At 44.1% G+C, this 17,475-nt stretch overlaps 1 protein-coding gene across 6 annotated transcripts in view; it reads left to right on the forward strand.

Annotated features, from left to right (window-relative positions):
- The first annotated feature begins 879 nt into the window (after positions 1 to 879).
- The window catches only part of MIPOL1 (mirror-image polydactyly 1), a 297,034-nt gene continuing 280,438 nt past the window's right edge, over positions 880 to 17,475 (forward strand). The window contains exons 1-3 of one of the 6 annotated variants that reach the window (XM_084874818.1): positions 891 to 1,102; positions 3,222 to 3,325; positions 11,274 to 11,340. The gene's annotated coding sequence lies outside the window, so the exon portion shown is untranslated. Of the gene's footprint in view, positions 1,103 to 3,221; positions 3,326 to 11,273; positions 11,341 to 17,475 lie in introns of all 6 variants that reach the window. The other 5 variants (XM_084874819.1, XM_084874822.1, XM_084874821.1 and 2 more) reach the window with 5 other exon arrangements.

The following is a 17,475-nucleotide window of genomic DNA, read 5'->3' on the forward strand; positions in this document are numbered from 1 at the left end:
GAATTACTAACAGCTAATTAATTTTGCCAGCCATTCCTTGTTTCAACACGGAGGTACACAAATTGAAGTCTTCTTTTTTTGTTTGTTCGTTTAATTCTGGAAGGTTGAACATTTTGTCTTAAGGAATCCACATAATGAACATTAGCATCCAGAGCTCTTTCTAGTACTTAAATCAAAAAGGTTACACTGCCCTGACTGGTTTGGCTCAGTGGTTAGAATGTTGGCCTGTGGATTGAGAGGCCCCAGGCTGGGTTCAGGTCAAGGGCATGTACCGGTACCTTGGTTGTGGGCACATCCCCAGTAGGAGGTGTGCAGGAGGCAGCTGATAGATGTTTCTATCCCTTCTTCTCTGTAAAAAAGTATATTTTTTAAAAAAAGGTTACACTAACTTTTGGTCGAAACATTTAGACCGCTTTCGCTCACCCAACTGGAGTTCCCTTTGGCCCCTTCCTTCCAACTTACAATTCGCAACACGCCCCTCACTCTTATCCTGGGCATCCATCGCAATGGCATTCACCCCCTCACCTCGACCCCCCCACAAACAAAACAGGAACCCGATGGCACCAGCTCCCGGGGAGACCAGGCCACGCTCCCCAGGAGGCCACCGGGCGCGCCGTTAGCCGCTCGGTCTCCCTCCTCGGACCCACGGGTTTTGCGCAGAGCGTCTGTGCAATATTCTGCTTTCGCAGCTCGCGCCGGCCTTCTGGGCCGGACAATCGCAGACCCCGGGGGAGCGGCCCGGGAAGACTCCTAGGACCGCCTCCTTCGGTCCCAAACTCCTCTGAGGACCCGCCCGCTCCCTCCCTCTTCTTCCTGGGAGACCCCGCCCCGCGGCCCGGCGGCGGCGGCACGCGCATGCCCGGTGCGCACCGTCTGCCCCAGGGGAGCGCCGTCGGCTCGGTCCCCGCGGGCCCCGCGCCGGGCGCCAGCTCCCCCGCCGCGCCCCGCCGCGCCCCGCCCCGCGGTCTGCGGGCGCGCGCACCCCCTCTCGCCGGGAGCCCGGCCGGTGAGCGCGATTGGCTGGCGGGCGCTGGGTGTCCGGCCCCAGACACTCTGGGCGAGCGCCCCGCGTCGGTTCGGGGCGCGCACGGTCTCCGCTCAGGTAAACGGGTTCGCGGGGAGGAAGGGGACGGGGGGCGGGGGAGAGCTCGGGCGGAAGGTGGACGCCCCGCCAATCCCGCCGCCGTCTCTGCGGAGGTGGTGCGGGACCTGCACCCGGGAATGCTGGCCCCGAGCAGCCGGAGTGACGGGGCTCCCTGGAAGGTCAGGCTCGCGGGGTCCCCAGGTCGTCTTTCTGGGTGTGATCTAGGCATCTTCACTTATTTCCCATTAGGAGAGTTAGCATTTTCTCCTAGGGTGCGGGTTTTCGTGTGTTTCCCTTAAGTGGCAGCGAGTTAGTCCTGATAGACCCTGTGCCCTTGAAAGTCACTTAATCTTTGTGTGTTTCGTTGCTAGTAACACTTGTAACTTTCAGCAAAGAATGCGGTGCTTCGGTAGGCACACAGAGTCATGCCTTAGAAATGTACTGTTTGCATATTTTTTGAATCACAATGTTTCTTGGCCCCAATTTCTCTAACTGGACGATGACATAACGCAGCAGAATTTGTGAAGTACTTTAAGCTTCATGGGTGGAAGGAACTGGATAAACACAAGACAACAGCATTAGTAGGCAGGAAAGTAGAAAGAAAAAACTTTCCACAAGAACCGACTTTTCAAAAAGCTCATTTGAACTTGGCTTGTCAAAGTTTCTCCTTGGGATCTAGTGTGAAACTGAGCTACCTTTTCATTTGGGAATTCTGTGCAACAGTATTCCAAGAACATTAATGAAAACAAAGCTGACTTCTACATTCGGTAACAGGAATTAAAGATATCACATTGGTGAGAGTTGATGACAAGTCAGAAAAGTGAATAGGAGGTATACACAAGTGTCCTTCAAAGACAGCTTATACATTTTTTTTGTGTTAATTTTTAAAGCAATAGACCTCCAGAAAAGTGCATGAATCATAAGGGTACAGCTTGCTGAATTTTCACAAAGTACATCCAGTACCTGGATTAAGAAAAAGCATTACTTGCTTCCTGGAAGGCCCACTTTGTGCCCCTTTCCAATGATAACCATTACCTTGAATTTTTAACATCATCTCTGAGTTTATCTATTATTTACTTTACGTAAATGGAATCATACAGTAAATAGTCCTTTGTGTCTCACTTTTTTATTTTTTATTTTATTTGTGAGATTTATACAGTTATGTAGCGGTAGTTTGTTTTTTCTTATGCTGTATGGCAGTGTTTCCCAAGCTTTTGACATATGTGTACCCCTTCTATAATTTTCGTAACGCTGAGTACCCCTGGTACTCATGAGGACGTAGAATTAGGTGCAGCTAAGCACGGTGTAGTGCATATCCCCACCAAACTCCGGTGCAACGTGTACCCCCACCAAACTCTTCCTGAACCCCTGGGGGTACGCGTATCACACTTTGGGAAACACTGCAGTGTATGGTATTCTACCTAGTTTTTGGTTATTACCAATAGGACTGCTATGGGCATTTTTATAAGTATTTTGGTGAACGTAAGTAGACATTAACATATAATGAATTTTGGAGATATGCAGGTATGTATTTTTGGTATACCAACCAAAAAGTTTTTCAAATTAATTGTGTTAAGTAATACTACTTTTTAGCAGTGTTTGAGAATTCTGGCTTCTCCAAAAGCTTACAACCCTTAGTATTACCTTATTTATTTTAGCCATTTTGGTAGGTATAGTGATATCACATTGGGGTTTTCCCTGATTTCCCTAATGAAACACCTTTTCATATGTTTATTGGCCATTTGGATATCCTTTATTGAAGAGGTCACCACATTTCATGTGAAGAGCCAGATAGTAAATACAGGCAGTCTTTGTTTTGTAGAGTTTCAGTTAAAGCAGTACTTGGTGACTCTAGGACTGCCTGTATTTTAGGCTTTCCTTCCTTTTCCCCCTGCCTGTTTACCTGCCTGCCTCTCTCCCTACCTTCTTTCTTGTTTCATAGTTTTCTAACCCTTGCTATGTGGAAAAATGTTCAGAAATGACTCTTTAATCTTTTCATCGGTGGTGGTGAAATCATTAACTGAGATAGATTATATTGGAAAAGCATAAATAAATAAATAGTATTAAGTAATGTGTGCAGTAGTATTTTAGGGTTAAACGTTAAATCCCTGAACATTCTTTCTTTGCTTTTGACCAGTTTTACCTCAAGACTAATTAGAGACCGATTTGAGACTTCTTTAAATAGTTTTTATTGCTCCTTTCCTTTCTCCCATCCCTTGAAGACTGAGGAACAAAAGAGAGGTAAGAAATGAGAAAAGAAAGGAGTCATAGCCTTCTTTGATGTTGCATAAAAGGCTAGGGAAAGGGTAACTAGCCAGACAGTTCTGGATAAAAAGTTTTAAAAAGCATAAAGTACTGTTAAAATACTTTGAGATGGATATTGTCTTTTGAACTGTTCCATCTTGGGATGGCTTGATTGAAAAGTATATCTACCGCTTGAGTATGTGTATTTATAATATGGGAAATAACAGCCAGCAGATTGGGCCCTGAAACTCAGCTGTGGCACCCTGCCCAGGAGGAAGGTCTCTCCTCCCCATGTGGGCTGTCGAGGTCATCTTCTCTTACTTTGGGCTCCCTGCCTTTCACTCTGTACCAAAAGTATCAAAAACTTTCAAAAGTATCACTTTCTTTGAATTCTATCTCAGCTTCTGTTAACATTTTAAGCTAACACTTCTTTTTTTTAAGGTGGCTTAGAGAAATGAATTTAGGTGAATATTTAGATAAATACTAAAACTAATGAGAAGCTTGCAGGTAATCTCCATAATGTCATTTTTCTTTTACATGAATAATTGAATTTTTTCAGTCTTACTTGATTATTATACAAACACAGATTTAAGATAAACCACTAAGCATAGGCTTCTATCATCAACAACCCACTGCTATCCTTAATCCTTTCTTAAACAGAAATTCTGGACACAATTATGCATGTATATATTCATATACATATATGTATACATACATAATTTGACTAGTATACTTGGTAAATACCTCTGCTTTATAATTGCCACACAAAACAATTGTACTTATATGCAATGTTTTTACTGCACTTCTTGAACCAGGATTGAACTTATTACAAATTATTATGGCCCAGCCAGTTCGGATGGAATGTTGGCCTGTGGACTGAAGGGTCCCAGGTTCAATTCTGGCCAAGGGCACATGTTCGGGTTGTGGGCTCGATCCCCAGTGGGGGGCATTTAGGAGGTGGCCGATCAATGAGTCTCTCTCATCATTCATGCTTTTATCTTTCTCTCCCTCTTCCTTCCTCTCTGAAATCAATAAAGAAATATATTAAAAAAGAACACACACCATGAAACAAAACAAAAAAACACAAATTACTATTGCTGGTAAAGGGTATGTGCTGAAGAGGGGATTTTCTAACAAGTGAATTTTCCCTGCCCTCTTGGCTCCTGACAGCAGATAGGAACAAAGAGGCTATTTATGTAGTATAAAAGTTGAGAGGTACTAGACCCTGATTGTTGAGTGTATGAATAAAGATATATCTGTCGGTCCAGTTGCTGTCATTAACTTCTTAGGGTACCTACCCTAAACATTGCCTACATCACAATGGGGAGCAAAATTTGCCTTTCCTGGTTGCAGTTTATTTTTAGATACTTCATCTAGCTTTACTTTGTTTAAAGTCTTCCTCTTCTATTATCTATTATTTGTTTCTTTTATGCTTTACTTCCAGCAAATAATGTTATTACTAAAACTAGAGGCCCAGTGCCCAGAATTCATGCATGGGGTGAGGGAGGGTGTGTTCCTCAGCCCGGCCTGCACCCTCTCCAATCTGGGACCCCTTGAAGGATGTCCTATTGCCAGTTTACAGGGATCTGCCCTAAACTGGCAATTGGACATCCCTCTCGCAATCCGGGACTGCTGGTTCCTAACTGTTCACCTGCCTGCCTGATTGCCCCTAACCACTCTACCTGTTGGCCTGCTTGCCTCTAATGGCCTGCTTGCCACCAATTTCCCCTCCCCCTGTTGGCCTGCTTGCTTCCATCTTCCCTCCCCACTGGCCTGCTTGCCCCCAGCTGCCCCTCCCTGCTGGCCTGCTCACTCCAAACTGCCCCCCGCCTGTTGTCCTGATCACCTCCAACTGACCCCCATAACATCCTGCTCTCCCTCACTGGCCCCCCTGCTGGTCTGCGTACCCCCACCAGCCCCACCCCCCACCAGCCTGATCACTCACAACTGCTGTCCCATCCTGGCCTGGTCACCCACAACTGCCCTCCCCTCTTGGCCTCTAACACCCTCTACCTCGGCCCACCACCATGGCTTTGTCCAGAAGAACGTCCAGAAGGTCTCCTGGAAGGTCTCCAAGTCTAATTAGCATATTACCCTTTTATTTGTATAGATATCCTGATGATCCCTGTGACTGGGATGGGCAGAGGATAGCTCTTTTTCATGTGCCACCTACAGAGATAGCTATAACAAACAACACCAATCAATTCTTTAGGGCATTCATTGGAAAAGCAGTGGATTATAGTGACGGCACTAGGCATAAGAGCAAAATAAGCTGGCTTACTATCTCTCTGTGTTAACCTTTCCTGGAACTGGCTTTTTTTTTTTTTTTTTTTTTTTTTTTTTTTGTAAAATAAGGCATTTTGACCAACTGTCTCTAATAATAATCCTTTTCTAAAGACTCAATAAGGAAGCACAAAATTTAGAACTTAGAATTTAAATGATCTTGGAGGTCTTTCTGGCTACCCTCAGTGGCCCCCCCCCCAGTAAAAACCCTGATTCCTTGAGATGTTGTATTTAGTCACATCTTTCCTAAAATATGGTTCTCCTAACTTATATCCCAGTTGCTTTTTCCATTATACTACTTGTGATAGGCAGCCTTCGAATAATACTGGTATTCACATTCTTACGTAATCATTTCCCCTGAAGGTAGACTGGATCTAGAAGCTGACTTCTAAAAGAATGTGGCAAAAACCGTCAACGTCACTTAAGAGATTAGATTACAAAAGACTGCAGCTTCATTTTTTGCTGGCATATTGCTTGCTCACTTCAATGAAGCCTGTTTTGAGTTTACCTGGTTAGAGACCCCTGTCTTGAGGGTTGGCCCTTTATGAAAATCTCTTCCCTTACAGATTTATGTGTGGGTAATTGATTGACAATTATTGACAATTTACTGTGTGTTAAGTTTCTCTGTATAATTGTGAATTCTGTTCCCCCTCTGTAGTTATGTTAATTAATTAATTAATTTATTATGAGGTCATATTATTAGAAGCAGTTAGCTTTATAATTGGTCTGCCTTCTAAGGAATTGAAACATTTTCCCCCATCAATAAGTATCTTTTTCTTTTTTATCTCTAGTAATGCTTTTTGTTTTAAAGTTCAGTCTGATTATTTAAATAAACTTTACATGTTGAAATAATTTTAGACTTACCAAAATGTTGCAAAAATAGTACAAAAAGTTTCTGTAAACCCTTCACCCTAGTTCTGGTGTTAATGCATAATCATAGTACAATGATCAAAACCAAGAAGTTAATATTGTTATAATACTATTCACTAAATTATACACTTTATCCAGATATCGCTAGTTTTTCCATTAGTGTTCTTTTTCTGTTCTGGGACCCCAGTCCAGGTTTCATATAGTATTTAGTTGTCATGTTTTTCCTGAGTGTTCTCCAAGCTGTGACCGCTTTCTGATTTTGATAAAGCTTTGTCAGCCTTCTTTTTGTTAATGTGTGCATAGAATTGGATTTTTAAAAATCAGCAGGACATCTTTGTTTTACAGTTGTAACATCTAGTATTTGGATCATTGAATCCATTTCTATTTTGCATTATTCTATTTTTACCCTCTGTTTCTTTGGACATTATACATTACCATTCTTTTAGTGGTTGTTGTAGAGACTTTTGCATCCTGGCATGTATCTTTTCAGATCTTTTTGCATTTTCTTTCATGTATAGATGTATCTAAACATATAGTTTTGTATGTATTTATTTTCTTAACATAATAACGATTATGTTTTATTAGTTTATAACTTTTTATTTAATCACTAGAGGCCTGGTGCACAAAATACATGCACTCAGGGGAGGGGGGAGTCCCTCAGCCCAGCCTGTGCCTCCTCGCAGTCCAGGAGCCCTCGGGAGATGTCCTAATGACGGGTTAGGGGAGCAGGCGTACGCCATCAGTCGGACATCTTTAGCACTGCTGCGGGGGCAGGAGAGGCCCCACCACCACCACTGTGCTTGCCAGCTGTGAGCCTGGCTTCTGACTGAGCCGCACTCCCCCTGCGGGAATGTACTGACCACTAGGGGGCAGCTCCTGCATTGAATGTCTGCTCCCTGGTGGTCAGTGCGTGTCATAGTGACCCATCATTCCACTGTTTGGTCAATTTGCATATTAGCTTTTTATTATATACTAGAGGCCCAATGCATGAAATTTGTGCAAGAGTAGTCCTTTCTTCCCCTGGCTGCTGGCATCAGCTTCCCTCTGGCCGCTGGCAGGCACCTGGGACCCGGCTTCCCTCTCAGCCCCAGTTCCTTCTGGAAGGTCATCCAGAAGTATGTCTGGTCTAATTAGCATATTATGCTTTTATTATTATAGAGGATTGTTTATACATATTTCTATGTCAATATACACATGCATAGAGTTTATAGTATTTATATACTATAGTGTATTTAACCAGGCCCTAATTGGTAGATGTTTGTGCTATTTATAATTTGTAATATAAACAGCACCATAGTTTATATTCTTGTATATATGTGTTTGTACCCATTGCTAGAACATAGGTTTCTAGAATTAGAAGGATAAAATCAAAGTTTGTATGTTTATTTCTTTAGTTAAAATTATGGGTCATTCTTTTTATTTTTTACTAGTGGCCCAGTGCACAAAATTCGTGCATGGGGAGATGTTTCCTAATCCCAGCCTGCACCCTCTCCAGTCAGGGCCCCCCTGGGGGATGTCCAAATGCCGGTTTAGGCCTGATTCCACAGGCAGTTGGACATCCCTCTTGCAGTCTGGGACCGCATTAAGCCTATTAATTCGCACCTAACTGCTCACCTGCCTGCCTGCCTGATTGCCCCTAACCCTTCTGCCTGCCTGCCTAATCACCCCTAACCTCTCTGCCTGCCTGCCTGGTCATTTCTAACTGCCTCTGCCTGCCTGCCTGATCGCTTCTAACTGCCTCTGCCTCCCTGCCTGATCACTCCTAACTGCCCTCCCCTGCTGGCCTGATTGCCCCAAACTGCCCTCCCCTGCCTGCCTGATCTAGCCCCCAACTGCCCTTCCCTGCTGGCCTGATCTTGCCCCCAACTGCCCTCTACTCCAACTACCCTCCTCTGCCAGCCTGATTGTCCCTAACACCCTGACGGCCTGATCTTGCCCCCAACTGCCTCTGCCTCAGCCCCCACCACCATGGCTTTGTCTGGAAGGAAGTCAGATGTTCAGAAGATGGCTGGTTGACCTGGTTCGAATTAGCATATTACCCTTTTATTAGTATAGATAGATTATATAGGATATGATTGCTTAAATGAGGGAGGGGGAACCTTCTTCAGCAGGAGGAGATGCTTTTGGCAGACAAAAATACATAATCCCTATATCTGGACTGATAGCCAGCCATATGCACTATACTGCCAAACCAGTATTTAAAAAATTGAAGTGCTTTCTTACACCTTATACCAAACAGCTGTTGCCCTTAAAACCCCTCCACCTTACGTTCTGCCTTTGCAGTTCACCCAGAGTAGGTTCTGATTGGTTGGTTTCTATGCCAGTCAGCGTCTCCGGACCTATCTCCGGGTCTGATCTGAGAGGCGGGGCTGATCAGCAGCTGCCCCAGGCTGCTGGCAAGTGGGCTGAACTGCTGATCTCTTGGAGGGTGAGAGAGGCAAGGGCTGATCAGCAGTTGCTATGGAGGCTGCAGATCAGACCCCCTTCTCTCTCCGGGCCTCTCCTGCAGCCATGGCAGCTGCTGATCCAGCCTCGCCTCTCTCTCCTAGAGTACAGCAGTTCAGCCCACTCACTAGTCCCTGCCCAACCGAGCCTGCTGCCGGTGCAGCCTGATGTTCAGTTATCCCTTTGGCTGTTTTGGATGTTATGGACCCTGGCTTTTTATATATATATATATATATATATATATATATATATATATATATATATGGCATAGTTATTTAAAAAATATATGTTCATTATGAACTCTTTCAAGCAATATCTACACTAATAAAGGAGAAAAATGCTAATTGACTATACCTTCGCTATGCCCACAGCCAATCAGGAGTGACATGCAAATTAAGCCAACAAAGATGGAGGGTGAATTTGCATGTGCAGGAGGGGCAGGCTGTGTCTGATGCTTCTGCAGTGTCCAGTCCACCATGGGGGACCTGGTAGGCCAGGTGGGCAGTGCCTGACACCACTAGCTGGGTCAAGGCCACCATCGGTAACCAGGCAGGCAGGGATGAGGGTGGGGAGTAGCACCTGACACTATCCATAGGGTCTAGGCATTCATCAGGGTGGGGCAGGTATGGAGGGCAGTGTCTGTCGCCACCTGCAGGGTCCAGGTCACCATCGCAGACAGGGCAGTCCTGGCAGTCAGTGCCTCACACCACCCGCAGGGTCCAGCCTACCATTGGTAATGACGCAGGCTGGACAGACAGCACCTGTTGCCACCTGCAGGCTCCAAGCCATCATTGGGGACCCTGGTGGGCAGCGCCTGATGCCACCCACTTGGTCCAGGCTGCCATCAGGGACTGGGCTGGCATGACGGGCAGTGCTTGATGCTGCCCTCTGGGTCAAGGCTGCCATCAGGGCCCCAGGTAGGCAGGGTTGGCCAGGGTCTCTAAGATCACTGTCTGCCCCGGGCCGCCTGTGGACACAGATGGAGCAGGCCGGGGTTGAACATTTTAATGAAAATGAGATGCCTGTGCCCCAGCCCACTTCGCCAAGTCCCTGGCGTGGAGAGGGCAGTGGGCAGTTAGCAGGCACCAGGGCTTGGAAGGGACTGGAAGCAACATGCAGACATGCTGCCAGGAAGAGGTGCTGAGCCATGATGATGCCGAGGGCTGCCTGATAGAGGTGCGCAAAGGTGCAGACGAGGCTGCTTTTGCTGGCGCTGAGCTTGAAAAGCGCACCAACAGCCTGATGGACTAAATCACCTTTCTTTAGAAGGAGCATGAAGAGGAGATCTCTGAGTTGCAAGTGCAGATCCAGGATGCTCATATCTCCATGGAGATGGACATGTTCTCCAAGTCCGACCTCTGCAGCACTCAAGGACATCGGCGCCCAGTAGGAGAAGCTGGCTGCCAAGGACATGCAGAATGAAGAAGAATGGTTTAAGAGCTACTCACCATGCTGCCAAGAACACCTATGGGGTGCGCACCACTAAGGACGAGGTGTCTGAAAGCCACTGCCTGCTCAAGGCCAAGACCCTGGAGATCAAAGCATGCTGGGGCATGAACTAAGCTCTGGAAAAGCAGCTGTGAGAGCTGGAGGATAAGCAGAACGTAGGTGCTATGCAGGACACATCAACAAATTAGAAAATGAGTTGAGAACTACAGAGAGTGAAATGGCATGATATTAAAAAGAATACCAGGACCTCCTCATTGTGGCTTTGGACATTGACATTGCAACTTACAGGAAACTCTTCAAAGGTGAGGAGACCCAGCTTAGTTTCACCAGCATGGGAAGCAGAGCCAGTGGCTGCACCCAGAGTTCCCAGATCTTTGGTTGATCTGCCTATGGTGGTTTACAGACTAGCTCCTACTTGATGTCTGCTCACTCCTTCCCTTCTTAATACACCAGCAACATCCAGGAGGAGCAGATCATTGAGGCTGCAAAAGCCAAGGAAGCTAAGGATGAACCCCCTTCTGAAGGAGAAGCTGAAGAAGAGGAGGAGAAGGAAGTGGCTGAGGAAGAGGAAGAAGGTGCTAAGGAAGAATTTGAGGATGCAAAGGAGGAAGAAGGAGGTGAAGGTGAAGGAGAAGATGCCTCAGAAGCTGAGGACGAGAAGAAAGATGAAGGTGCTGGAGAGGAGCAAGCAACCAAGAAAAGATTGAGCCCCCCTTTTCTTAATTATTTCAGGAATAATCCACCTGAAACCAGGTCAACCCATCTCCAACCAAGCGGTTGAGTTCCTGATACTATATGAATTAAGAAGTCAATATATATAACATTTTCAGGTGACTCAGGTTGGGGAATAAATGTGCTATGACTTTTCTCCTTATGCAGAGTATCTGTTTGCTTACAGAGTGGCTTCCTGGCTTGCTGGCAGCCTGAGCATGGTACACTCTTATGAGGAAAGGATCTGTGACAATGTGAGTAATTCAGATGTTTATAATAAAAACACATGGATACATGAATTCACTGATGTTAGTGTTAAACTTCATAGAAAATATAGTCCTTTGAATCTTTGGTGGTTAGAAATTAAAGACCTCAAATCATGTGCAATAAACAGTAAATAAAGTCACACTGAATGACACACACACACAAAAAATACATTAGGGGCCAGGAAACGTTCAAAGAACCGCGGAACCATTCTCAAATCAGGAAGGGAAGTCACAGGGTGTATAATTGCTATGAATACAGTATTTTCTACTACTTACAATATATACAATGTAATATATTATATGCCTTCCTATTGCATGAAGTTTGTATTCTCATAGAGTAATACTGGTACATATGTTATAGTTATGGCAGTATGTCATATCCTATCAATATTAATAAAAGGGTAATATGTTAATTAGGCCATGAGACCTTCCAGAAGTCCTTCTGGACAATGCCATGGTGGCAGGGCCGAGGCAGAGGCAGTTAAGGTGATTAGGCCAGGAGGGGAGGGAGTTGGGGGTGAGTAGGCTGGCAGGGGGCAGTTGGGGGTGAGTAGGCTGGCAGGGGGCAGTTGGGGGTGAGCAGGTTGGCAGAGAGAACCAGTTTGAGGTGAACAAGCCAGCAGGGGGATGCAGTTGGGGGCAATCAGGCCAGCAGGCAGACTGGTTAGGGGTGATCAAGCAGGCAGGCAGGTGAGTGATTAGGAGCCAGCAGTCCCAGATTGCGAGGGGGTTGTCTGACTGCCAGCTTAGGCCCAATCCCACAGGGGTCTCAGATTGGAGAGGATGCAGGCCAGGCTGAGAGAGATACCCCCCTCTGCATGGATTTCGTGAACTGGGCCACTATATTATAATAATAAAAGTATAATATGCTAATTAGACCAGATGTCCTTCTGGACGAAGCTGGGGCTGCGAGGAAAACGCAGGTTCCATGTGCCTGCCTACAGCTGGAGGGAAGCCCAGGTCTCGGGTGCCTGCCTGTGGCTGGAGTGAAGCCTGGGTCCCAGGTGCCAGAGGGAAGCCGGAGCCAAAAGCCGGGGGAAGGAAGGCCTACTCTTGCATGAATTTCATGCATCAGGCCTCTAGTAAATAAATAAAAAGGTGACAGCAAAACATTATCCCAAGTTCTATAACCCCCCCCCCCAAAAAAAAAAAAAAAAATCATTAAACACCAGATGCATAGCATTCTGTTTCTGATTCAGAGTGCTCAGTATTAAAAAAACAACAGCCGAAACCGGTTTGGCTCAGTGGATAGAGCGTTGGTCTGCGGACTGAAATGTCCCTGGTTCGATTCCGGTCAAGGGCATGTACCTTGGTTGCGGGCACATCCCCAGTAGGGGACATGCAAGAGGCAGCTGATCGATGACTCTCTCTCATCGATGTTTCTAACACTCTATCTCTCTCCCTTCCTCTTTGTAAAAAACCAATAAAATATATTAAAAACTAAATTAAAAAAACAATATAATACAAAACAAAGTACATTTCTGTACATTTTTGTAAAATTAACACCAAGAATGAAGGAAAAAAATCTGAATGTTTCCAGAAAGAAAAGAAAATAGGCTACCTAACTAAAATAATTAGATGAATATACCAGCATCTACCTTCTTGACCAGCATTCTCATCGGGTAGAAGAGTGTTGCAGTTATGTTAAAGAAGAATACTTTTCTTTTTTTAAAAGATTTTTAAAAATTATTATTTTAGAGGGAGAGGGAGAAAGAAACATCAATGTGAGAGTGAGACAATAATCAGCTGACTCCTGCGTGCCAGGGATTGAATCTGAAACCCAGGCATGTGCCCTGTCTAGGAATCCAACCAGCAACCTTTTGGTACACAGGATGACGCCCAGCCAACAGAGCCACACCTGCCCTGGCTGAATCATAGGTTATTTAGAAGTATTTGAGGATTTTCTAGATACCTTTCTGTTACTAATTTCTGGTTTGTTTCTGTTATAGTAAGAGAACATAATCTGTAAAATTTCAGTCTTTATAAATATTTTGAGGTTTGTTTTATGGGCCTGAATAGAGTCATTTCTGGTAAATGTGCCAGGTGCACTTGAAAAAATTGTGTATTCTGCCATGTTAGATTTTCTATAAAAATGTCAGGTCAAATTGATTGATATATTGAATCTTCTATATCTTTGCTGATTTTCCTGGATGCTTATTCTCCTGATTGCTGAGAGAGATAGTGAAGTTTCCAGCAATAATTAGGGATTTGTCTGATGATTTTTCATCATATGATTGATGATTTTGAGACTTCTTAAGTACTTATATATTTGTATTGCTTATGTCTTGTTAGAGAAAAAAACTCTTTAATGTACTTCTTTAGTCTTGGTAATACTTATTGTTTTATTTTGTTTGATATTAATATAACTATTTTCTTTTGATTAGTACTCTATGTATGCTTTTTTTCACTGTGCTCTAGTATACTAAACTAGGGGTCCAGTGCACGAAATTTGTACACTGGGAGGGAGGGTTGCTCAGTCTAGCCTGCATCCTCTCACAGTCCAGGACCCCTCAGGGGATGTAGCAGTGTGCCAAATGGCAAGCGGCAAGGGAGGAGCCCAAATCAGGGCGGAGCACCACTCACAATCATCCTGATCTGCTGTGCCTGCTGCTGTGGAGTCGGGAGAAACTTCCACTGTGGCAGCTGCACTTGCCAGCCATGAGCCTGGCTTTTGGCTGAGCAGCGCTCCCCTTGTGGGAGTGCACTGATCACTAGGGAGCAGCTCCTGAATTGAGTGTCTGCCCCCTGATGGTCAGTGCGCATCTTAGAAATCAGTTGTTCCAATCATTCTGATGTAAAGTTTGCTTGGGCTCTTATATTAGCTAGAGGCCCAGTGTATGAATTTGTGCACCAGTGCGGTCCCTAAGCCTGGCCTGCGGGATCAAGCCGAAACTGACTTTCTGATATCCCCTGAGGGGTCCCAGATTGTGAGAGGGCACAGGGCAGGCTGAGGGGCTCCACCAGTGCATGATCAGGGCCAGGGAGGGATACAGGAGGTTGGACAGCAGGGGAGGGGCTGCGGGAGGGCTCCAGGGCATGTCCAGCCCATTTTGCTCAGTGCCAATTGGCTGGACCCCAGCAGCAAGCTAACCTACCAGTCAGAGCATCTTCCCCCTGGTGGTCAGTGCACATCATAGCGAGCAGTTGAGTAACCTTAGCATATCATTAGCATATTACACTTTGATTGGTTGAACAGCTGACTGGTTGACCAGACACTTAGCATATTAGACTTTTATTATATAGGATAATACATAATGAAGAGAGAGTAATTTGTAGTATTTTTTTTCATTTTGTGTTGATAGCATTCAGAACATGTACACAAGGTGATATGATAGAACATTTTAGGTTGAAGAAATTTGAGAAATGGCAAGTGCAAGGAGGCCTCTGTAGCCTCCCTCTTCTCCCTGAAGCTTTTCATATATGACCCTCACGTGAGAGTTGCCTTCTGTGTACCCAGAGGGAAGGAGTATCCTCTCTCCAAAGACAGAGGGATAAGAATCCCTAGAGGAACTCAAAGAAACAGGCCTGCTATGTTTCCCCCAGTTTACCACTCTTGGCTTCTATATCCTTTATCCTATTATGTTTTCCAGGACTTTCCACTTTTCATCAGACATAGTATAAAAAGGCTCAGGCTTAACCATTTCTTGGGTCTTTATTTCCTTGTGAAGGCTCCTTTGTCACATAAAACTTGTATTAAATAAATGTTTATGCTTTTCTCCTTTTAATCTTTCTTGTCAGTTTAATATTCAGGTCCAGCCAGGGATTTTAAGAGGATTGAGAAAAAGTTTTCCCTCCCTCCCCTATGGTGTGTATTTAATTTATGTATTAATTTATTTTAAATAATGCTTTGATCTTAGGAAGTATGTCTTATAAATTATGATCTGAGATCATGTAATTTTATGTTACGGTACAATGATAAAAGTGTTCCTCACATAATTAGAAAACTTCTTTTTTAAAAAATATATTTTATTGATTTTTTACAGCAAGGAAGGGAGAGGGATAGAGAGCTAGAAACATCAATGAGAGAGGAACATCAACCAGCTGCCTTCTGCACACCCCCCACTGGGGATGTGCTCACAACCAATGTACATGCCCTTGACTGGAATCGAACCTGGGACCTCTCAGTCCACAGGCTGACGCTCTATCCATTGAGCCAAACCGGTTTCGGCATAATTAGAAAACTTTTTGCATTATTCTACTTGGGTGATATTTGAACAATAATTTCTATGGATGTTGTTTGTATTGGAGTATTGAAATGCTGTTTTGCATTAAGTCTCAACCATATACATGTAACCTGAAATTTTTTAAAATGTTTAAATTTCTTCTTTTTAATGAAATATTTTCTGAAGTATGACTTCTTCAAGCAGCATGTCTTGAAACTAATTAGTACTTTAATTATCTTTTAAATTGAATGTAAATTGAAGCCATTTCCTTAATTTATGTCAAATAGCTTATTATCAGCATGGGAGCTGCAGATATTCTGTGATATAGCTTATGATAACCTAAAGTAGAACATTTTATTCAGTGTCATGAGCTGGCACAGTGGGCAAGATTATTCTAATTCATTTGGGTAAGGAAACTGTAGCTTAGGAAGTTCATATAAAAAACTCACTGTCTGAGTTTCTTTGTCATTCTTCACTAGTAGGAAACTCAGTTTACGTTTCACTGGTTTAATTTCTATTGTCTTTATTTCATGCAAATGATTAATTTATCTCCATTTAAATTAAAATCTAAGTTTACACCATAATTACCTATGTTTTTGTTTGTTAACCATCTTAGAATTAAAATCTCATTTAGAACATTTTGCCACATGATTACTTACTGGTGATCTGTATGGTCTATGTGCAATGCACCTTAAATATTAGAGAAATTACTTTCACTAAAATTTTTTAAAATAGTTGATCTTCTAAAATAATATATTCTTAATTTTAGGTAGTACTTTATGGAAAACAAAAGACCATATTATTTGCTTAATAGTAGATAAAAATTTAGACTTGTTTCTAACATTGCCACAGTTCATGTTAATAAGATTTTAAAAAGCTGCCATATGATGTTCCTTCCAGTGCTATTCATAACAGAAAATTATAATATTGTCATCAATGGAATATTGAACTACTATTAAAGTGGTTCAAAAAATGTTTATGATATAATAGTACAAAAAATCAAGTACGTGTAGTCTTTATATTACACCTATCTATATCATATAATAAAAGCCTGGGTGGCATCATGCTCTAATGCGACATCATCACAATATGGCCACCACAAGATGGCCACTACAAGATGGCCAGCAGCGGAGGGAAGTTGGGGGCGAGATCAGGTCAGCAGGCAAAGGCACTTGGGGGCAATCAGGCCAGAAGGGGAGGGCAGTTGGAGATGATCCGGCCAGAAGGGGAGGGCAGTTGGGGGCAATTGGGCTGGCAGGGGAGGGCAGTTGGGTATGATCAGGCCAGCAGGGGAGCAGTTAGGGGGTGATTGGGGCAGCTGGGGAGGAAAATTGGGGGTGATTTAGCCACCAGGGGAGGGCAGTTGGGGGTAATGGGGCTGGCAGGGGAGCAGGTAGACATCAATCAGGCCAGCAGGGGAGCAGTTGGGTGGCAAACAGGCTGGCAGGCAGAAGCAGTTAGGGGCAGGCAGGCAGGCAGGCCACCAGGATTGGGCCTAAACCGGCAGTAGGACATCCCCCATGGGGTCCCAAATTGGAGAGAGTACATGCTGAGCTGAGGGACCCCTTCTCCCCAATTCTGGGGTGTGTCACTCTAAAACTGCCTTGTCTCAGTCTGGGACCCCTCGGGGGATGTCAGGTGGCCAGTTTTTGCCCGATCCCCGAAGGCCAGACTGAGGGACCAAACTGGGTGCATGAATCCAAGCACCGGTCCTCTAGTATAAATATGTAAAACAAAAATGACAAAGCTACCACACTAAGATTGTAAGAATGTTTTATGTTTTGGTAGTGCGTGTAAATGGTCATCCTTTTCTTCTTTCTACTTTTGTTTTAGTGTATTCTGGACTATTTTCCATAGGATATGGTTATTTGGACAGTGCCTAGAATTATATCTTTTTTTTTTTTCCTTTCAATAGTAATGTCTACAAATTCAAGGATTCAGTATTATTTGATGTTAATAT

This window comes from Pipistrellus hanaki (assembly GCF_964339955.1).
Source record: "Pipistrellus hanaki genome assembly, chromosome: 1".
In the NCBI taxonomy this organism is placed as follows: domain Eukaryota; kingdom Metazoa; phylum Chordata; class Mammalia; order Chiroptera; family Vespertilionidae; genus Pipistrellus; species Pipistrellus hanaki.